General features: G+C 58.0%; 1 protein-coding gene across 3 annotated transcripts in view; it reads right to left on the reverse strand.

Annotated features, from left to right (window-relative positions):
- Positions 1-22,425, reverse strand: part of ZNF469 (zinc finger protein 469) — a 189,867-nt gene that overhangs the window by 119,126 nt on the left and 48,316 nt on the right. Inside the window, exon 1 of one of the 3 annotated variants that reach the window (XM_064581073.1) lies at positions 5,048-5,352. The exons of the other annotated variants lie outside the window; for them this stretch is intronic. The gene's annotated coding sequence lies outside the window, so the exon portion shown is untranslated. Of the gene's footprint in view, positions 1-5,047; positions 5,353-22,425 lie in introns of those variants that run through there. 3 annotated transcript variants of the gene reach the window in all.

Here is a 22,425-nt window from a genome sequence, read left to right on the forward strand (position 1 = left end):
CACGCGCACACACGTGAACGTCTGTGCACACACATTCACTCATACACACATGTGAATATCTGCGTGTGCACATACATTTGCACACATACGTGAACGTCCGTGTGCGCACATGCACACGCACACACTTGACCATCCGTGCGCACACATGCACTCACACATGTGAACATCTGCGCACGCACATTCACACACACACGTGAACGTCCGCACACACACATTCACTCACACATGAACATCCGCGCGTGCACATGACCTTGCACACACACGTGAACATCCGCGCGTGCACATGCACACGCACACACTTGACCATCCGTGCGCACACATGCACTCGCACACATGTGAACATCTGCGCACGCACATTCACACACACACGTGAACGTCCGCACACACACATTCACTCACACATGAACATCTGCGCGTGCACATGACCTTGCACACACACGTGAACGTCCGCGCGTGCACATGCATGCATGCACACTTTGTCATGGGGATCCTGCCCCCACAGGAGAGGCAGCATGCTTTCTGCGGGCACTCAGCCTCCCACCTTTGTGCAGGGCTCCGGCCTGCTCTCCCCAGGGTCCCACTGGGGGCATGGACGGCGCTGGGACCCAGGCGTGGGGCTGTGTGGGGCTGCCGCATTCACTGCTGCGGGCAAGGAGGAGGCTCCCAAATTACCGAATGCCGAGAATCCCACCAAGCCTACTGGGGGCCCAGCATCACAGGACTCCAGACAGGGTCCCAGGGGTGGGGGCAGAGCCCGGGCCTGAGATGGGGTGAGCTCAGGAAGCAGGGTTGCTCACCAGAACCCTGTGGGGAGGGGGTCCTTAACATATAGATTCCAGGTTCCTGCTTGACTTGGTGAGGCAAGCTACTGAAGGCGCCGGCCCAGGGATCTGCATTTCCTCAACCTCCTCAGCGGTCCAGGGTCATGCTTTGAGAAACACACTTCAGTCAGGACCCAAAAAGTGGGGTGCCCTGAGTGTGGGGGCCCGAAGACGGGGACCCGGGGGTAGGAGACAGTGTGCTGGCTGCTCCTTTCCCAGGGGACCCATCATGATGGGCTGGAGGGTGGGCTCTCCTCTCCGGAGGGTCAGGGCTGCTCTGAGCAGGGGACTGCCCTCGGCTGCTGGCACTGGCTAGGAACCATGTTTAGAGCCGTGGTTCTCCAAATGGGGTCCCGGCACCAACAGCACCAGCCCCCTGGGAGCTTGCTGGAAGTGGGAGCAGGCCCCAGAACTGCCCCCAGGTCAGGGGCTCCAGCGCCAGCCACGGTCTGTGAGTCCTCACGCCCTCAAGGGCACTGACCGAGCTGTGTCTCTGGACGTGTCAGGGCGCAGAGAAGAGGACGTCTGCTGAGCCTCCTGGCCTCGGGGGGTGTGGATGCTGGGGGGTGCGTGTCCCTCCTGCACACAGTCGGCGGTGGGGCTGATTGGGAGGGCCCCAAGCAGCTTTATCCTGGAGCGACGGCCTCCGTCTCCATGGAGGCTGGCTGGCTACTCTGGTCAGAACTTATCCAAGAGCACTGTTAAGATCTGAGATTTCAAATCTGTGTGTTCACTTTGCCTCCAGAGAAGAAAAAGAACCACTAACAGATGCCAACTCTGGCCGATGATATTCACGCAGAAGAATCTGGGGGAGAAGCGCACTGACGTCTGCGACTTACTTAAAAACGCGTCCAGCATTCCCAGACCCTAAGTCTTGGTTTCTAGGAAACATCCTGCCGAGGGGGACTGGGGGTGGAGAACGCGGGTCTCAGGGCTGGCAGGGAGAGGGGAGGATGGGCCCGGGCACCTGCGTCGGCAGCAGCAGGGCGCATAGGATGCAGTGACCCAAGTGTCGGTCCCGGTAGGAGACAAGCGGGTCACCCGAGGGGCAGGCGGGTGGCCCCTCTTTACGGGAGCATGCTGAGGACCGGATGCAGAAGTGACTTAAACACTGCATCCCACAGGAAGGTGGGGTGAGGGGTGGGTGGGTGGACAGAGTGACATGAGACAGACACAGGGACAGCTGATGCTACAGCCCAGCGGTGATGGGAGAAGCAGGTGGTGGGTGCGTGGGTGTTCAAGGTACAGATCTTCCAGGTGGTCTGTAAACACTGAGGAAAGACGAAGGTACGGATGAGGATTGGGACGAACACATGAGCCGCGGTGGGAATCCAGCGAGGCTGGGGGGCGAGGACTCCTCGGTGCGACATTCGCCTCCAGATGGTCCCCGCCACTCGCTCCCCAGCACAGAGGCCCTCGTGGGCTTTAAGTTGTCGGGGGGCAGACTGCTCAGCATCTCAGGTCGGGGCTCAGGGGGGGTTCTGTGCCCGGGAATCCAATAAAACCCAGGACCACTGGAGCCCCGGGACGCGCCCCCCTGCCCCCGCCGGGCTGAGAGGACCCCACAGAGCCCCGGACAGTCACTGTGCCCCCCTCCTTCCCACCAGAGCCACAACGATTATCCGACAAAATGGCAGCCTCTCCAAGAGTGGCGGCGCAAACCGGTTACAAGGCACCCCCAACGTCCACACACCCGCCACGGAGCTGAGTGGGGCCGTGCGTCGGCCAGCCACCAGCACAGCAACACCAGCAAGAGCCAGTCGGCTGGTGGGGAGCTCGCCAAGGTCGGGGGCCCCAGATGGAGAACCAGAAAATCCAGACAAACTGTCCTCGGAGCGAGGCACGGAGTCCACGGCAGGGACGGAAGGCAGGCTGGCCAGGCAGCAGGCGGCCGAGGGCTCCCCGTTCCCGGAGTGGCGCACATGCCCCCCTCTCTGAGTCCCCATGACCTGCATCACCGCTCCATCCCGGCCAGCCCACCCCACATCCAGCGCGTGGTCACTCCCACACCCCCGTCCCGGGAAGGACCTGGGGCTTCCTCCCGAAGGCAGGGCTGCCCAGCACCTCTCCTTCTGTGGGGGGCACGGCTCTGAGCCTGAAGCCAGGCCTGCGATCCACTGGTTTTCTCTCCTCTCCCCTTGGGCTTGAAGCCCAGCGGCCAGTTTGGTTTGAATTATTTGCCACGGCCATTTCCTCCCCTGGCTTTCTCTAATGAGCCGGGAGGGTCGGAGGGTCCCACGAAGCTGGTGCGGCCGCCACGCGGTGGGGACGAGGTCCCGGATGCAGGGGGCGGCCCCCAACCTACACCTCCAAAGGCCATGCCCCCAGGCTCTGCGGAGGCCGGACAGGAGGCGCCCTGCCTCCTGTGGGCCGTGCCCACCTCCGCCCCTCTGTCCACCTCTCAGCCTGTGAGCGCAGCGGCGCTTCCCTGCCATCCCCTCGGCCTCGCGCTCCAGCGTCGGCAGTCTGGCGCCAGCCGGTCACCGTTTCCCCCGCGGCGGCACGAGGACAGCGGAGCTCATGCCTGGGTGCGGTGTGTCAGCTTTCAAAAACGACACGCTGCTTAGAAGCGTTTGGCTGGAGAAACCAGGTCAGCAAACCCCGTGTGTTCTTTGCAAAGTGAGACTGCGCCCCTGACCCATCATCCCACATCCTGCACCTTCTGGATGAGCGGCTGGTTGACGCGGAGTCGCTGGGGTGTGACTGTGGAGGGCGCGGGCCTTGTACATGCTGCTGTGCTTACCTGAACCTGGAGTTAACAGATATCCCCTTAAAACATAAAAAGCACCTAGCATCGTGGTGGAAAACAGCACGGGAGGAACGGGGGGGAAGGGTGTGAGCAGAGGGTCCACGGAAGTGTCTCCACACTCAGAAGCAGGTGCTCACCTCGCTGCTCATGGAAGAGCTACAAATACCGAGCTGAGCTACGCGTCCGCAGCGGTGAGCACAGTGCGCGTGGGCAGACGACAGGCCCAGGGACCAGCGAGCGGAACGGGGACGTGGGAGCAGCGAGCCGTGGGGCATCAGGCCAACCGAGCTTTGCACAAGTGCGGAGGGTCACACACAAAATGTACAACGCAAACGTGGGCGCCAAGAGCACCTCTACGAAAGAAGAAAAACAACCATACTGGGTTTTATCAAATCTTAAAAATTTGCTCTGTGAAAGGTGCTATTAACATAATGGAAAGACAAGCCACCGCCCAAGAGAAAGTATCTGCAGATCACATTTCTGATAAAGGCCTTGTTTCTAGAATATATAAAAAACACTTAAATCTCAACAGTGAGGAAACAAACGAGCCAATTAAAATTGGCAACAGATCTGAGGAGACACTTGGCCAAAGAGCAACAGATGGCACATGAAAAAGATGCTCAACGTCATCCGTCCATAGGAAGACGCCACTTACAAAAGGCAGATACCACGGTGCACGCATCAGCGTGGCTGGGCCCTCGCTCGCTGCTGGGGGGACGGCAGAAAGCCGCGGCGCCTCGAAGGCAGTCTGGCCGTGCCTTAAACAGCCAAGCACAGACGTACCCCACGACCTGGCCCTTGCACTTCTAGGTACCTAATCTCATAAACGGAAAACTTGTGTTCACACAAAAGCTCGTATGTGAACGTTCCTGGCAGCTTTATATGCCATCACCCCAAACAAGAGGTACCCAAGAGGTCCTTCTCCAGGTTCACAGAGACGAGCTTGGTGCATCCGCACAATGGAATGGTATCCTGTGACAGGTGTGAGCTCTTGACTCACGACACGGACGAGTCCGAAACGCACTTTGCTAACTGAAAGGAGCCAGACCCCAAATGCTGTGTATTGTATGATTCCGTTCCTATGACGTGTGGAAATGCAGAACGGCAGGGCCAGAAACCAGGCTGGTGACAGCCCGGGGCCGGCGGCGGGGGTGACCAGTGGCCGACTACAGAGACAGGCAGCGGGGTGTTGAGGGGGACGCAGTGGTGCTGGGGTGGTAGACACGTGACTCCAACTATCTGTCCCCCGGAGAACGTTATGTTCACAGAGACTGAACTTCAATGTATGCAAATTAAAAATGAACCAACCAGGATAGCGGGGGATCCCAGGAGGGGCCGCGGATGGTGCCCAGAGAACCTGGCTGTGTTACAGACACTCACACACCCTCCCTGAGTGGGGCGGGGAAGAGAGGAGGGACCTGAGTCACCGTGGAAACGGACACTAAAGGCTGGACGCTCACACTGGCAAAGGACTGACCGTGTACCGAGACTGTGGCTGGTAGATCGTTTCCCATGGGGACAGCAGTTAGCTTTCCTCCTGTTCTGGGCGGCCGTGGGGTCGGACGAGGCAGGAAGCGGTGGTGCGTGGAGGAGCCGTGTGTCTCCCCGTTGGAGTGGGAGGCCGAGGTCACGTCTCTGCACACCGGAGAGACACCGCGCTGTGCACGACCGCTGTTGGCCGTGCGCATAGCGGCCCGTGAACTGGGCTGGGTGGGTCCCGTGGCCCCACTGCACAGACAGGAAGACAGAGGCTCAGAGCTCAAGCAGGACTCCAGCTGCCCTGGGGCGTGAGGCGGGCGGGTGTGTGGGGCGCTTCCCCAGAGCACAGGGTCCCAGAGGTCCTGGGCGTGTCTGCTGTGTTCCCTGAGTACTTGGATCCTCCTCCTTGGGCCCTTTCCTCTTTCTTGGGAGGATATTGGGTCTCAGAGCCAAAGCGGTGAAGTCACACGTGGGGGTTGTTGGAGGACAGAGCTGGTGACTCAGCCTCACGAGAGGGATGGGGTGCTTCCAGACTGGGCAGGGGATGGCCCCTGGGGGCCAGCTCCTCACTGCCCCACTGGGGTGCGAGACAGCGCCTCTGTGTCCCGCAGGGACGGAGGGCGCGGAGGTCTCTCCCCACCCCTCCTCTCCCTCCGCGCTTGGGCCGCTGACTGGTTAGTGTGGGAGGAAAGCCTTGCTTGGTGAGCGAAGGAGGAAGGACAGGGAGGCCGTGGCTCGTGGAGTACCCACCTCCCATGAGCCCGCCAGAAACACGGCCCAGCGGCCCTGGGCCTGGCTTCCCATTCAACCGGAGTCCAGATCTCTCCCCAGCACCCCTGCCCCACCCCCCAATCTCACGCTGTGAGTTATGTGTTCAGGCTCCCTGGGCAGGAGGGTGCTGGGGTCCTGCCAGAGGCCAGCAGGTCTGCCCGCCCGAGCTCTGCCTGGCTCCCTGCAGCCCTGGCTCTGGGACCTGTTCTCGGGGGGCCCCCCTCTGTTTCAGCCTCCCTTTCCGTCGGCTACGCCCGCTGATGGGATACAGGCCACACGACAGATGCCATGGTGCCCCTGTCCACTTCCCTCCGTGAGCTCTGAGGCGACTTCCAGCTGCTGACAGCATGATAGCCGAGCTCCTGAGGAGAGCGGGGCCTCCGCCCTGACAGGTGTGTGCCCACCTGCCCAGCAGGCCCGCCTCCTCCCTCTGCCCTGCCATCCTCCAGGTGATAGCCTCAAAGGTCTGTCTGCTCAGATAGTCTTCGGCGAGTAGGACCTGGGCCAAGGGCCGCACCTCTGGGACGACAGGGCAGGAGTTCTTCCTACTCCTCTATGGGACCCCCAGGACCCTGCAGCTGTCTGGCAGAGACCGGCCAGAGACGGGTGTGCAATGCGCTGCTGCTGAGGAAGCCGGGGAGGCCGCGGGCAGTGGGGATGACCGGCAGCCGGGAACCCCAAATCTCCGTGACCTCAGGAGCAAAACGGGGCAGCCAGCCCTCCACGCACAGGAGCTTTGACATGGGTCCTTCGGAGACATGAGTCCCTTACATGGTCCTGATTGGTTCTCTCCATTTTAGAAGACCGGGTTCTCTTAGGGGCCACACCTGCGTTTTCATGGACAGCGGCGCTCCAGCTGTCTCTTAGGAAACACATGGTCCTCGACTAAGAAATCCAGCCCAGTTACGTGGGCCGGAGCCTGGCCGCGCGGGGCTCTGTGCCGGTCACGCCACCACGTGGCGCAGATCTCTTTTGCCAGAAACCTCTGTTTTATTGGACTCTGAATAATTTCCCAAGATAAACCCCCGAGAGTTTCCATGTAAGCACTTAGGCCTTTGTTTATGAGAATCTTTGATCCCCTACGAGTGTTTAGAACCCCCTGAAGCTTCCTCCTGCCTCCACCGCTCTCGGGAGCTCAGCTGGGCGGTGAGGTCATCGGCCTGTCCTTGATCTTGGGGGATCCAGGTCCCCAAGAGAGAACCCCCAGCGGCAGGAGGGGCCCCTAGGGGAGCCCAGAGGCTCGTAGCTGCCTTTCCAGAGCAGAAGTCTGCCCCGGGCGCTGCACGGTGCCCTCCACCCACACGATGCACTTTTCAACCCCGCCTGGCCTTCCAGCGGCAGGTCAGGATGAGGTTCTGCTCCCGCTGCCCCACGAAAGCCCAGCCACTTGAGTTTGGGGCACCTGCCTTCTCAGCCCCAAACCTGTGTGACTGGCTCCCAGACGCCCTAGCCCTCGGCTCCTCTTGGTGACCAGCTGCCCTTCCCACTTTGGGTAACGTTTTCTCCAAAAGCCTTTGGAGAAGGCCCAGTTCTCCTGCTATTTCAGGTTGTTTTGCTTCCAGCACAGATTTCCATTTGGTTACTGCCGGGGTGGAAAAGGCCTTCTTCACTGGATTCCCGCAATCCCAAGATTCCCATTCCTTAAATAAAGCCGGGTGCGGTTTGGGGCAGAAATAGCCTATATGATCCAGAAGAATGTGAGGGTGGGCGGTGTGTGTGGCTGGAAATGCTGACACGGGGCTGAGGGGGCCCAGCCCGGCGGGGGTGGGGGGCGGGGGTACGAGATGAGCACTTGGATGTGCACACCAGCCCTGGCCATGCGGGAAGCTGGTTCGGGAGGAGCCTGCATCCAGCTTCTGCACTGCGGTTCTCCGGGGTGTGAGGGCTTCCCCTGGCTCAGGGGGCAGACAGCCCCCAAGTCCTTAGACACAGACTGCCTTCAGGGCCCCCTTTCCAACCCACACGGAGCCTCCCAGAAAGGGCTGCTGTCCGGAGATCGAGGAGTTCTGCACTCCCTCTTGGCTCCCTGCCTCCCTCCAGCAGCCCCAGGAATGGGGGAATGGGGCAGGCCCCTGGCAGCCCGCACCCCACGAATAGAAAAGCTGCTTCCCAGTGGCAGGAAGCAGGGAGGGCTGGAGGGGGCGGCCTGCAGGCCTTCCCTGTGCTTTCCACCCTGTCGAAATCAGTCTTAAGGCCAGGACTGTGGTCTGACTCTAGCCACACCTATGGGGTAGGTTCATGGCTCCCAGAGGAAGAGTCTCGGGGTGACCTTGTGGCAGGTCGTTCGTGGGCCGGACGTGTCCTCTCCAAATGCCTGTAACTCACACATGAAGTGAGGGGTCAGCCCTGGAGCAGGGGGGCTTAGCCACACCCCAAGATGGGGTTCGGGGCACACCTGCCAGGGTGAGGGAGAGGGAAGCGTGAGGGTGGGTCGGCCTCGGGTGTGGGACTTTTCTCACCAGGGAAAAGGAGCCCGTGCACCACGGACCTTTCCGGACTCCCTGCTCCTGCCAGCTGGAGAGAGGCTCCCGAGGCTCCCGTCACCCCCACCCCCTCCACTGCCGTGGCCCCCCCAAAACGCTGTTTCCCCTGCAGCGTGCTCTAACCTGGAAGGCCCCTCCCAGCTCACGGGACCAGGAAGCCCCTGCAGGCAGGCAGGACACCCTGGCCCAAGACGCCTGTCTTCAGCTCAGTCCCGACGGAGACCGCCTCTTCCGGCTTCTGGAGGCCGCAGGCAACTCTCCAATTTGCCTCTGTCTGCAGGGCCTTCTCGCCCCGAGTCTTCCTGTCTCACTCAGGGGGGCCCTGAAGCCCACCCAGGGGAAGGCAACTGGTGGGGGGGGGCACTGTGCTTGGGGACCCTGGAGACTTGGTTCGAGAAGGTGCAAACCAGCAAGCTCGGAGGAGTCAGGGATGAGAGGACACAGCAGGCTGTGCCAAGGGTGTGGCTGTCACCCTGGGGGTCACGGGGATCCTGGGGGGCATAGGGACCCTGGGGGGCATGAGGCATGGGGGATCCTGGGGGGCATGGGGGATCCTGGGGGTCACAAGGATCCTGGGGAATCGTGGGGCACGGGGGCCCCGGGAGTCATGGGGACCTGGGGGGCACGGGGAACGAGAAGCCTAGGGTCATCTTGGGGGTCTGGGGAGCAGAGTTCTTTGGAGGCAGGAGGGTCCCCAGCTGCTGTGGCCTGGGGGCAGATTTGGGGCCAGGGCTCCAGAGCCCTGGTGTTCCAAGTTCCAAGAGTATTTCCTCACCAGATGAACAAAAGACCACAACTTTCAAGCTGTGGAGGAGAAAGCATGCAGATATCTACATCTATAAAGGCTCCAAAGTGGAAAAACCTGTTGTTTTTCCTGAAAGCAGCTCGGATAGAAACAATGGCGGTTTTGTTTCACGGAGTCTCTGAGAAATCTGGCTGTTTACTTGCCCTGGCTGGCTTCCTGGTGGGAGAGGGCCCGGTGCGGGGCAGCGAGGTGGGGGGGACCGAGATGCCGGACAGGGCTCCCTGCGTCCCGCAGCGCCCGCACGCCTCTGCAGTGGCCTCCCGGGGAGGCTCAGAATTCCCTCTGCATCAGCCGGTGGGGGGCCACGAAGCCTGAACCCAAACAGCTTTCTTCCCAAGACTTTCTTCTGCTTTGTGGGCATGATGTTTTTTTTTCTTTTGAAGTTTGCTTAAAGAGGAAGAAACAAATATGCCATTCTCCGGTCCTTCAAAGGGGTGAGTTAGGTTGGGTGGAAAAGGAACGGCTCCGTCATCCCCGAGGACAAGTGCTCCTGGAACCTGGACGTGGTGGGCGTGTGCTCATGCTCAGGCGCGTGCGCTTGGCCTGCGTCTCTGCTCACCACCATCACTGTTAACCCATCTCCAAGTTCCTATGACAAGCAGAGGGCTCCTCCCAAATGCTAGTGCTTAGCATCCCCCAAGCGTGCTCTACCCTGGAGGAAGTCTGCCCTCCTGCGTGACTGATGTCTCAAGCCCAGAACCTCGAATGAACTCGGACCCCTTCTGGGCTGGACCTCCTCCAGCCAATGGCTCTGGGGCCCCGGCCATGAAAGCTGATCATGATGAAGGATGGAGCCCCAAGCAGCGAGGGGAGGCGGTCTGCCCTGCCGAGCTGTGCTGTTGTGGAAGCTGTCCCTCCCCTGCCAGGAAACCTTCCTTGAACAAAATAATTAAACATCATCCACATCATGGTCTTGAACCCCTTCTCTGTGACCCAATAATTCAGATCTTGATGATGTTCCCCCAAAAGTAAAACACAGTGGTATTCCTGAATACACAAACACACACACAATCTTTGTCTCTTGTTTGTCCCCCCCAAAACTGTCGACGTCTATCTCCATTGGTTTGTACTAGGTTCTCTTGAAATAATCTCTGGTTGGGGCAATTGCGTATCTAGTCATTCCAGGAGTTGCCTTATGCTCCTTAGAGGGCACCAGCGCCCTTGTGTCATCTGAGGACGGGGATCAGAGAGTGCACACTGAGATGGAAGCTTCTGGGCCATCAGTCTGTTATTCTGGACTCAAGAAGGGACTTCTAGGGCCTTCCCTGGCATCTTACACAATGCTCAGTTTCCATAAAGCCATGCTCAGCCTAGCCCTATGGTTTGGGATTCCTTTCCTGATCAGCTGGGGAACTCTGTCCGAGTTATTTAACTGCTCCAACCTTACCTGCCACAGAAATGGCACTTCTCTGTGGCGTTGTGGAGATCAACTGGGAGAACACAAAGGAGGCATGCAGACAATGCTGTGTGCACAAGGAGTGTCAGGTGGTATTTAATCATCGTCATTGTCGCGTTCCTTCCCCTCGGGACTGCACCTGGTTTCACACCATATTCTCAGTGTTTGGATGCACAGCTGCTACTTGGTAAGTATTTGAAAAATGAATGAGACAACATGTACAGCCTGCCCATTGGCAAGAGCCACCCACAACTCAGGTGTGAATGACAAGTTGTTTCGGATTGCTTGGGGCTGATGTTCCAATTTGGGGCTTCTCTCCACTACCAGTCCCTAACAACCTGAGAACAGGGCCCATTATCTCTATGTCTCAAGGAGCTGATGCAGAATTCTGTGTTGAAACTATAAAACACTATTGAAAGAAATTAAAGAGAACCTAAATAAAGGGAGAGATATACCATGTTGATGGATTCCAATGCTCAAAGCCATCATGTCGATCTTCCCCCAAATTTATCTACAGATTCAAAGCAGCCCAATCAAAATCCTGGATGACTTTGTTTGGGGGAAAATTGATAATGGAAATGCAAAGGATCTAGAATAGCCAAAGGATCTTACAAAAGAACAATTTAGAAGAGCTACACTGACTTTAAGTCTCACTATAAATCTATACTAATCAACAGACCATTGTGTTGGAGTATGGGTAGGCAAGCAGTTCAATACCAGAATAAAGAATCCAGAAATAAAACACACATACACACACACACACACAATTGATTGATCTTTTCAAAAGGTGTCACGGCAACCGAATGGAGAAAGGAGTCTTTTCAACAAATGATGCTGGGACAATTGGACATCCAGATGAAAGAAAGTGAATCTCTACCTCACTGTGCACACAAATTTTAATTTGCAATGTACTGAAGACTTAACAGAGAGAGGGGGAGAGAGAGACAGACGCAGACAGGATGAGGGACACAGAGGGCAATAGGGCTGGGTGTGGATGGCGAGATCATGGGGGCGAGATCATGGGGGCAGGAGCAGAAGGAAACCAACTCAAAACACAGTACTGCAGAGAGAGGGGCACAGCCTCAGACCCGCTCTCTTGCTGTCACAGGTAGCTGTGTCCCTGGGCACCTGTTTCCTTCTGCATACCATGCAGGAGCTGAGATACATGACCTCGAAGGTTCCCAGCTCCCAAGTTCTCCTACACTGAGTTCACCCCCACGTTCCAACAACACCCTCTCTGTCATGTCAGTTAGCCTACCTGTATATTCCAATGGACATTCAGTTTTATAAATTTTATGTAAAAAAACTAATTGGAGAGAATTTTAAGAGGATTATGACCCTGAAACTAGAGCATTCCTGAGGGTGCCACAAGATCCAAGAATGCCTACTCAAAGCTGTCATCAGACGCAGATGCCCTTGACTCACTTTCTCACATTTGCCCCTTTCTGGCCCAATTCATCCATGAAATTTTTTTCTTGGTAATTTCCACAGTGTCTTCTCAATGCCTCTCCATGTCTCAGCAAAGTTCACTCTTTGAGGAAAGTGCTTTCTCTGTCCCCAAGAAGTGGCCAGTTATGTTTCTCTTCTGTGCATGCCACTGGCCCACGAGCCCCTGGGGTCTAACACTGAGGGCAGCCGACTATCCAGATGGCAGCTTTGTTGCTCTGGGGAGACAAGCGTGTAGTGCCCTTAACATGGACATTTCAAAAAAAAGTTCTGGTACATTCTCCTGCCTTGCGCTTTCCAAATGAGCATTTATTCTAGGCTATTATATGGCTTAATCTCCAATCTTCTTGAGTGGTTTGATGAGGAATTTGTGGAACATGTCTGGTGAAGGCACTTCAACCACTGCAGTGGTCATAGTTCACGAATGTGGACCCCGATGGACGATCTGCTCTGGGGGCCACGTGTGATTGCCTTGAATTGACTTGCCTGGGCCAGGAGAGGGGTCCCTAACCATCGGCTTCCCCAAGAGTCTCTCCACCTTCATCAGTTTCTGTCGTGGGTTGAGGGGCCACTGATTTCTCTGGGAAGCAACAAAGCCCTCTTGCTCTTGGTGACAACGTTCCGTGAAGCCGGTCCCATGGGTCAACCAACACGGGCAGGGATTCTGTTTGCTGAAAATGCAGGGTGAGAGTCAACTAATGGAGAGCAAGGGAGGAGGCTCTGCATGTCCCCTCAGCGGCATCACAGATGTGCTTGCACACCCTCACTCTTGCCCTGGGAGGGTACTGGCCTTAGCTATGGGGTTAGGACACCCAGTCCAGGCTGACCTTCCAACTGTGTGGTTCACATGGTCGCTAGCCTTAGGAGGCCCATGCGCATGACCACTGGATATGTCCACTGGATATGAGAGAGGAGAGTGATCCTTTCAGCTACGTCATGGAAAAAGCAATCCAGGCACACTCACTCATTCATTCATTCACTTATTCATTCCCTCCCTCATTCATTCATTCATTCCTTCACTTGCTCACTCACTCCTTCACCATGTCACCTCTTATCCTTTGAACATGCTGCTCTCTCCCTACAACAGTGGTTCTCAAAATGAGGCTCTGGACCTGCAGCACCAGCATCACTGGGAACTCATTAGAAAAGTGACTTAGAAGCTCGGGGGCTGACCACCCATCTGTGCTTTGATGTACCCTTGGGCAGACTCTAACATACTGTCCGCTCACCTTCACCAGTGCTCTCCTCCCAGATCTTGCCATGACTATCTGCTCCCTAGCCCCTCATGCCTCCTCCACCATGATACTTGTCACTCCTGTTTCTGCTTATCTCTCAAGGTAAATCCTGAGGAAGGAACCCACACCCAGCATAGCAGGTGCACAACAAATGTGCAATAAATGAAGAAATGCATGAGGGAAAGAGTGAGAGAATTCGGATCGCACTGTATCTTTGCTGTGGTTAGAGCTGGGGTTATGAATGGGAATAAGGTTGCTCTCAGTCCATCATGGGAAGCAGAGAAGAAATGGATGGGGCCCTTGTGGGCCACAGGGCAAGGGCTGATGGCTGCAGGGTGGATGCTCTGGGAGCATCCGTTGACCCTTCCACGTCCTATGATGTTTGCACAGTGCCTGGACAGGCACTTCCTAACTGCTTTCATTGGGTGAGCCAAAGCAACCATTCTGGCTGCTGGAGGATGTTCAAGTGACATGTGGCTGCTCCAGCCCTAGCCTCTGTGGTCAGGTCAGGCTGCCATTGTCACTGGGGCACATGGCTTCTGTCCTTCCTCACTGCTCTTTGTTTTAGAGTCCATGCTTGGATGGATGATTCCCAGAGCAGCTCTGATCCAGGGTAAACAAGCCTTGTCTGCCATGACAATCTAGAGAAATGGCCTAAAAACAGGCCAGGAGGCTTGACTCATGGAGGAGGGGGGCTTGGGGTCCAGAATTCCCCTCTCTGGGGATGACTTACTTGCGCTTGTGGAGGATGAGGAAGGTGACTGTCATGCGGTGACTCATTTGGGAACTCTTGAAAGCCTTTGATTTCTCCCGGGCAGCTGACCTCCCAGCCTCGGGACACATCTCCGGGACCCGCAGAGGGGACGGTAGCAGGGGCTGTGGGAGGACATAATCCAGAGTGGGAAAGGTCAGGCGCTGACACATCCTCTCCCCCACTCTTCTGGGCCATGAGAAATGGTACTGCATCCACAGCCAGAGACCGGTCACGGTCTTCCTGCCACTTACTCATTCTTACATCCTGAAGTCTGCGCTTGTGTCTGCCCCGGGTTCCCTGAGCTGCAGGGAGCCTCTGCTGATCCCAGAGGGACACCCACATCAGGAAGGGTGGCAGTCCCCTCAGAACACACCGCTCTTCCTTTGCTCCCTCGTATAGTGAGACTCTCCATTTGAACATGCTGCTCTCTCCCATGAAGCCAGTGACATCACTTAGAGACAAAATGCATGTGAATGGAAGGCAAATCTAGTCTTCTGGTAAGTTGTTGGATTGGTTCATGGTCTTGCCTTTAGCAGTGATGTATTGGTGAGGATATCTTCCTCTCATTGGTAGTAAACTCCAAGTGTTCTGAGGATGGCCAGTTTCTCTGCTTTCCCAGATCATGGACTTTCTGACCCACACCACTGGGCACATACATGGTTGTCATAGTTAGGTGACTGCTTTATGTTCATCCACCCAACCATCCATCCATCCACTCATCCATCAACCCACTTATCCATTCATCCATCTACGTACCCATGCACAACCATGTATCCATCCACTGAAGCACCCACCCATCCACCCATCCATCCATCCACTCAAGCACCCATCCATCCATCAACCAATCTATCCACTCATCCACCATTCATCCATCCATACCCTCATCTACCCATCCAACCAAAAACACATACAAGGCAGCTACTCTTCGCCACTTTCTATACCTGCACTGGGAACACAGGGTTGAATGAGATATTCTGTTCCCTATGCTCTCCTGGAACACAGGTCGGATGAGATGTGTCTCTCTCTCCTGGAGAAGTGCAGTCCTTGGGTGGTCCATCAGCAAAGAGCTGCAGAGCAGGGGACCAGTGCCAAGTGTGAACATAACTGAAGGGCACCCACTCTTGCTGGAGGGACTGAAGGAAACTTCCAGAAGGGGTTATACATGTCTTGCATCCTAAACGAAATCAGAAGCCACTGGCAGACAGGATCCAGACTCTTTCTGTGTGGGTGCAGGACAGCTCAGCAGGATAGGATCACAGAGGAGCATTCACAGGCTGTGAAAAGACTTACTCAGCACCAGTGCCTACGGCACAACACGAACTGCCTCAGGTGGGTGCCCTGGGATGGAGCTTCCGAGCGAAGCCAATGAGTCAGCTGCCGGCCAAGGACACTCACTGTTTTTCCAGACTCTGAGAGCCACCTCCTGACATTTTGTGCCATTATAAGCAGTGACTTAAGCATCTGGATAGAGGATACAGGGGAATGCAGACAGCCAGGGCCGGGACAGGGCTGCGAGCTGGGGGTGGCAAGGATGGTAAACATTCCCAGCTCCAGTCAGCGTCTCCCTGCGGTGGGGGGGCTCGGTGAGCAAGTCAAATGGCTTTTCTTCCTTTTGTTTTTGTTCATTCCATAAAGGATTTCACTTGACTCATGATTTCCCAACCAGCTCCTTCTGCAGCTTAAGAAAGCAAGAGTGAATAATTGCTCTGGGTTTTTGCTTGTTGGGTTTTTTCCTTATTACAGGAATGTGTAAACACTCTGGGTTTATTTATTTATTTATTTATTTGAGACAGAGAGAACGAGAGAGAGAGAGCACATGAGAGGGGGGAGGGTCAGAGGCAGAAGCAGGCTCCCCGCCAAGCAGGGAGCCTGATGCGGGACTCGATCCCGGGACTCCAGGATCATGACCTGAGCCGAAGGCAGTCGCTTAACCAACTGAACCACCCAGGTGCCCCAACACTCTGGGTTTTTAAAGATGAGCTGCCAAACCCTGCATGTCAGAGACTCCTCCTGCTTTCAGGCAATGACTGGCATCCTGGTTGGGGAACTGGCCGGACCCTGTAGGTGAGGTCTGACCCTCACTATGTCATTGAGGACCCTGGCCTGGGAAAGGTGCCATTGGTCATGCGCAACTTCAGATCCACCTTTTAGGAGCTGAGCCATGTCCCCCCAAAATGTGTATGTTGAAGTGCTAATTTCTAATACCTCTGAATGACCACATTTGAAGATATGGTCTTTAGAGAGGTAATTAAGTTAAAATGAAGCCATTAGGGTGGTCCCTGATCCAGTGGAATGGGAGGTGTCCTTTTAAACGAGATTGGGACATAAAGACACACAGAAGGACAGCCATGTGAAGACAGGGGGAGAATGTGGCCCTCTGCATGCCAAGGAGATAGGCCTGAGGAGCCGGCCCTGTCCACACCTTGATCTCGGACTTCCAGCTTCTGGGACTGGGAGAGAATAAATATCTGTGCTTTAAGTTCTGGGTCTGTGGTGCTTTGTTACGCAGCCTGAACTGACTAATACACTGTCCTTCCTTCCTCTGCACACAGGTCACAGGCCTTCCCTGCCCTCACCACACCCACGAATGGGCAGTCAGTCTGCTACTGGGCATGGCTGACAGGCCCCCATCTGCCTTGCTCCAGCCCAGGGGGATGGCGGCTCTCAGAGGCCCCACCGGGGAGGGAGTGGGGTGGGTCCCATGCAGAGAACATGGCAAGGAGGAGCTATGTCAGTCTGGCCCTTGTTCTGGAAGGACTCACACCCCCTGGGCTCTCCCTCGGGGTTGGCTGGGGTCCAGGCACCTGGAGGTCAGCCTGGCACACTCACCCAGAAGGGGCATTGCACAGGGCAGGAACAGATGGAAGCCAAGCACCCACGGTTGCATGCCCATGACAGAGCTAGACGTCTGGGAAGAGAACGCAAGGACAGCCTCACCCTCGACCACCTCCTTGTACACCAGACGCCACCCACCGCTACAACAGGCCACAAAGGAAAGACCACACTGCAACCCGATGCTCTGCAGTCACCCTCCCTGCAGGGCCACAGAACGAGGACGCCACGGGTCTTCTGTGCCGGGTCAGACTGCGGGTGGGGGCCCCACGGACTCAGGCAGGTGCCGTGGGCCGGCTCCCGGTTGCATACATGGGCGGCCCTCACCAGAGAGACAGGCACAGATGAGGTTCTTCAACGGTTCCAGTCCCAACCCCAGAACCTTTGCAGATGTGACTCAGACAAGGTCATACTGAATTCAGTGGGCCCTGAATCCAATGGCTGGTGTCCTTAGAAGAGGGGAGTTGGCCAGACGTATACAGAGAAGAGGACCAGGGACGCTGGGAGCCCCAGGAGCCGGATGAGGCAGGAAGGACCTTCCCTGGAGCCTCCGAGGGGGACATCCCTGCCTGGACCTCAGACTCCGGCCTCCAGGCTGGGGAGAGAATAAATTCTGTTGTTTTAAGCCCCAGTCTGTGGTAATATGTTACAGCAGCTGCAGAAACTAGTGAAAGGTGCTCTGGTGTCTTCTGCCGTGTGGGCAGGGCCGTGGCACGGGCGGGCACAGAGGCAGCGTGGGGTAGCACGAGTTTTTATAATCACAACAGGCATTAACAGTGGAGAGCGGAAGCCGGTCTCTCCCTGCCACCAGCCGGCCGGCAGTCAGATGCCTTCAAGACGGCACTGTGCCCCAGGGAAGGAACCCTTGTCCCGTTTGCACCAAGCCCTGCCGAGTGCCACGAAGGCCCCCAGCAGCCGCGACAGAGGATTCCACCGCCGGTGCCCTGAGGTGCTCAGCCAAGCCCCGAAGCACTTCACCACCTTAGCTACGGAGCCGAGTTGTGCAGGGATGGTATTCTGGGCCCCTGCCCCAAAGCAAGCAGCTCTAGGAACGGGCTCACAGCCCACGGTCACACTCCCCAGCCCCTCAGAAATGGACCTGGCATTCCCAGGGCTTGGCCCGAACCTGGCCCCAGCCGGCACCTCCTGCATTAGCGGCACCTCTGGAAATGGCTGCCCAAATCTCTAGTGGGATCTTTCTGGGGCAGACGTCCATTCCCCGAAGTGCATGTGGGGGAGCCAAGGGATGGCCTGACCAGAAGCGGGAAAGGGAGGCCCAGCCCGGGAGGACCTCCACACCCACATCCTGGCTTGCTGCAGTAGCCCTGTGGCCAGGAAGCGGGAAGTGTTGACCGTCAGGGGCCAGGGACAGCAGGCCTGGCCTCCTGTCTTCTCCAGAGTCTGTCTGGGGCAGCAAGAGGGAGGCTGATTTCACCCACTCTCGGCCTGCAGTGCAGATGGTCGAGGCTCATGGGGCACATGGGGATATTTGCAGAAGGCCACCACGGGTCTCTGGGCGCATGGCTTCCTTGGTGGGGGGGACCTCGAGCAGAGCCCTGGGACCCCCACCAGCTGCTCTAGGCTCTGTGCTGCAGGGGTTCAGGCTCACAGAGGTTGTTCCTGAAAGCAGGTCCTCGGGACGGGACAGCCTTGGGGGCTCCCGGGAGAGGCCCCCGGGCTCCATGTCTAGCCCAGCTTCGGGAGACCCATGCTGCTCCATCCAAGTCCCAGGAATGGGCTTCCTTGAGCACAGACCCCAGTGTGAAATCCCCAGGGGGCTGCACCCAGGGGAACAGCATCTCCCACAGCCCAGGCATTTCTAGGACATTGAGCACCTCGCCTCTTCTCCGGCCTGTGCCCCTGCAGCGCCTGGTGGGTCTGCCCTCGACCCCTGCAGACCCCTCAAACTTCTTCAGTGAGGAGGGGTGCACCCCACAGCCCCGGGACTCGGGTCCCTTCCCCACCTGCCTCCCGGGGGGACAGGGTCCCTTCCCCACGGGCCTCCCGGGGGGGCTGACTGGGCCCTGCTCACCGCTCGTGCACTCAGTCCATGCTCCCTGTCACCCCCACCTCAGGAATGGCCTCATTCCAGGTCAGCATGGCGGAGAGCCCATGAAGCATCGTGGCAGGATGGGGCTGGGACACTGGCCACGAGATCAGGAGGATGCTGGTGAGCTGGTGCTACCTCTCCCCATCCAGGGGACTCGGGCACACACATGCCTGCCCCAGTACCAGAGAAACAGCCATCACAACCCATGCCCGTCTTCTGGGCCACGTCCCTGGTCCTCACTTGGGCCTTGAGAAGTCCCGAGCTCCCCCAGAACAACAAACAGTCAGTCACAAGCAGGGGGACACACAATGTCTGCATCCCTTCCTCTGAGCATCCCAGATCCCTAACAAACACACTTCCCCTGCAGCAATGGAAGCGCTTCTGCCCCGAGCCCCGGGCCTGAGACCAAGGCCCACCAGCGGAGCGTGCGAGCTGACATGTGGTGAGCAGCCGTGCATGTAAGCAGATGTCCCTGTGAGTGGGTGTGTGACACGTGCATGAGGAGGACTTGTTGGGACGCGTGAGCAGCTGTTCCAGCCACGGGGACGCCGGTGCAGGCAGCGTCTGCGGGAGGACTGGGTTTGCGCCAGCCCCCGGACGGACCCAGGTGCAGGCAGCTGCGGAGGCTCACACCCGTGGCCCCGGCAGAGGTGGGCGGCCACGCCCTGCACATGGTGGGGGTCTTTGGTGCGAGCTGGGGAGGGGCCAAGGCCGGGCACCGTGGGGGGCTTTCCACACCAGCAGAGCCCTCCTCTTTCCAGCAGCCTGACACCAGCAAGAGGAGGCCTCGGGCTGTAGACAACAGCTGGGTGATGCACCTGTCTCCAAAAGGGGCCCCAAGCCAGGTTCCGTCAGGAAGGGTGCACCGGAGTCTCTGAGCGAGGCCCCCCTGTGCCGCCTGGTGTTTGACATGCATATCCGTCCCCGCGCCGGAAGAAATGCGGCTTTTCTCTGCACTTTTTGGGTGACGCAGCTACAACCCTGTGGACCCCAAGGTCCGGTCTGTGTTTGGTCCGGGCACACGGTGGATGCAGAATGGATGTCGAGGCCGAGTGGACGGCTGGCACGCACAGGAAAGCCCGGCAGCCCCCCTCCCCCCGACACGGCTATGCCCTCCCTTCTCCCTTCCCGGCTCTCATTTCCACCCAGCCCCGTCTCCCCTGATCATGACACAAATACCGGAGGAAGGCCTCGAATCTGCCGCAGTGTCCCTCAAGTGAGTCATTTCCACATGTTGGGACTGGTGATGGCCGGGGACAGCTTCTCCAGCCCTCCTGCCGCCCCTGCCCCCACTGTCCCCCGGCCGACTGGCACGTCTGGGACGCCGTCGACGGCAGCAGTGTCCCTGGGCTCCACGTCCACCCTGCACGGGGAGCAGGTGGCTCAGGATGAGGGGGCAGAAGGCGGTGCTCCCAGAGCGGGCGCCCCTCCTGCTGACCTGCATGATCCACGCCCGGTGCCCTAACAGCTACACGCTGGGCAGCTTCGAGCATGGATGATAGGATGGTGGCCGCGCGCTGAGCCTGCCGGGCCGGTGGAGAACGCGTGGGAATGCACGAGCAGCTGGCCGGAGTCCGACAGCACATTCTAAGCCTTATCTGAAGGCAAGCGGCAGATAACGGCGTCCTGTGGTTCCCTGGACGCCTTCTGTCCAAGTCACAATCATGAAGAATCTTCCTCATTTTCTTTAACCACGTAAGAGGACAAAATAGAACCGCGTTTCAGTTGTTTCCTGGCCTGCTCAACCCACACCCAGTTTGGACTGTGACACAAACAACACTCAGGAGGACCTGCAGAAGGAGCCCCGTGCCCCGTGGGGCCTTGAGCGCAACCACGGACCCCGCCCTTGCCAGGGCAGACGTGTCTAGTCCACCGCCAGCGTGGACACAGCATTCTGGGCAGCCACGGCCGGTCGAGCCCCAGCCGACCTGCAGGAGGAGGCCCGACACTCGTCTGTCGTGGGACCCGAATCCATGGAGGTCAGTGAGGAGAGGTGACTTACCAGATGAGGCCGGACCTGCGTCCTAGCGCCCACAGAGCGGATGGTGATGGCAGGGAGCGGTGGCCAGGTCTGCAGACCAGCAAGCGGGCACCCTGCTGAGTGCTTGGCTACACAACAGAGCCGCTTGCTTTTCTCAGTAAGGACAATGGGCTTTGGGGGCTGTGCCCACAGTCACGCTCCTGCCCCAGGCTCTGACCTCCACTGCTACAGAGGGTGGGGATGGAAGCCGTCTTCAGCAAAGATAAGAAAATACCAGCTTCACTTTGCAGCCCTGGGTCCTGGCCACTCTCAGGTCTGGACATTTTAGAGTCTAAATGAAGTGGGGATTTGCAAACCCCAGCCCCCAACCCCAAGAGGTCAGGAGGGAGGCACTGAGCCGAGAGAGGCTTCAGCAGCAGCCTGAGAGGGAGTCTCTTCAGGGTCTGCCCCTCCCTGTGGGACCCCGTCTTCCGGCCGTCCTCTGGGTTTGCCACAGCTGTGGTTCTGCCTCCCCATGGCGGGACATCAGGGCTGTCGGATGGTGCTGCAAAGCGTCTCCCAGGTGCTCGCTGCATCGGGCCGTGCCTAGGGGGCCTGAGACCCTGGCTGAGGTCTCTGTCCTTCTGCAGAGCCCTGAGCATAGGCAGCCTTTCGTCCAGGGACATGTGGGAGTGCCAGGAGTGGGCAGGGCAGCTCAGGAGAGCCCAGCGGAAAAGCACAATGGCTGCTGACCGAGTTCCTGTTTTATACCCTGCTCTGCAGTCCCGCTGAGCTGACATGCACTCCATCCGGACCGACTCACCATCTTCCCACACGCTTCTGAGCGACCTCCCCCAGACAGGCTGACTCGGCTGGTCCCTCCGGCACCCCAGGCCGTGACCCGAGATGTACCCTCTTCTGGGCAGGCTCCCTGTGCCCTCAGAGCAGGCGCCGCCCTGCCCCAGAGTCACGCCACCCTCTGGCTTCCGTGGACGTTGAATCCCAGCCCACGTGAATGCTTCCAGTTGCCTGTTCTCAGATCCTGGCTTCTGGGGGGAAGCGGGTCTGCAGGCTGGGCCGCGAGCTCAGGCGCTGCCTTGTGAGTCTGTCATGACCACTTGGGTTCAGAAGTGCACGGCCCTGCTAAGGCCAGTGTGCGCTCGGACAGGAAAAAGATAATTTCTTATTTCAGAAAAGCACTCACTCACATAGCACAAGTTCCCATGGAAACCACAAGTGGAAAACCCACTCACAAATGGGCCACACCCTCAAGCCGAGGCTCGAAACTGCCGAGGGTTCTCATGGTTCTGGGGCTGGGGAGGCAGCAAGAGAATGGGTGTGAACCACAGTCACGCACCCCTCACCACGCAGACGAGCACGCAGGCCCCGGCTGGCTTCCCGTGTCCCGCATCCCGTCGGGAACAGTCCCCACCCTGGCCGGTGCAGAATCATCCCTCCGAGGAGGTCTTGCCTCCTGAGCATGCCGGACTTCACACCGGGGGCCACCCCCCAGGCCTGCTTGCCCCTGGGGAGGAGGTGGGCCAGTCCCAGATGCAGGTGTGGGTGACCGTTTCACGGCCGGCCAGGAGAGTTCTCTATGAACTCCACCAAACACTTACAAGTTGCATGTCACCAGGGAGTCTG

This window comes from Mirounga angustirostris, unplaced genomic scaffold (assembly GCF_029215605.1).
Source record: "Mirounga angustirostris isolate CCGP_5_RB_7025 unplaced genomic scaffold, mMirAng1.0.hap1 SCAF_16, whole genome shotgun sequence".
NCBI classification, from domain to species: domain Eukaryota; kingdom Metazoa; phylum Chordata; class Mammalia; order Carnivora; family Phocidae; genus Mirounga; species Mirounga angustirostris.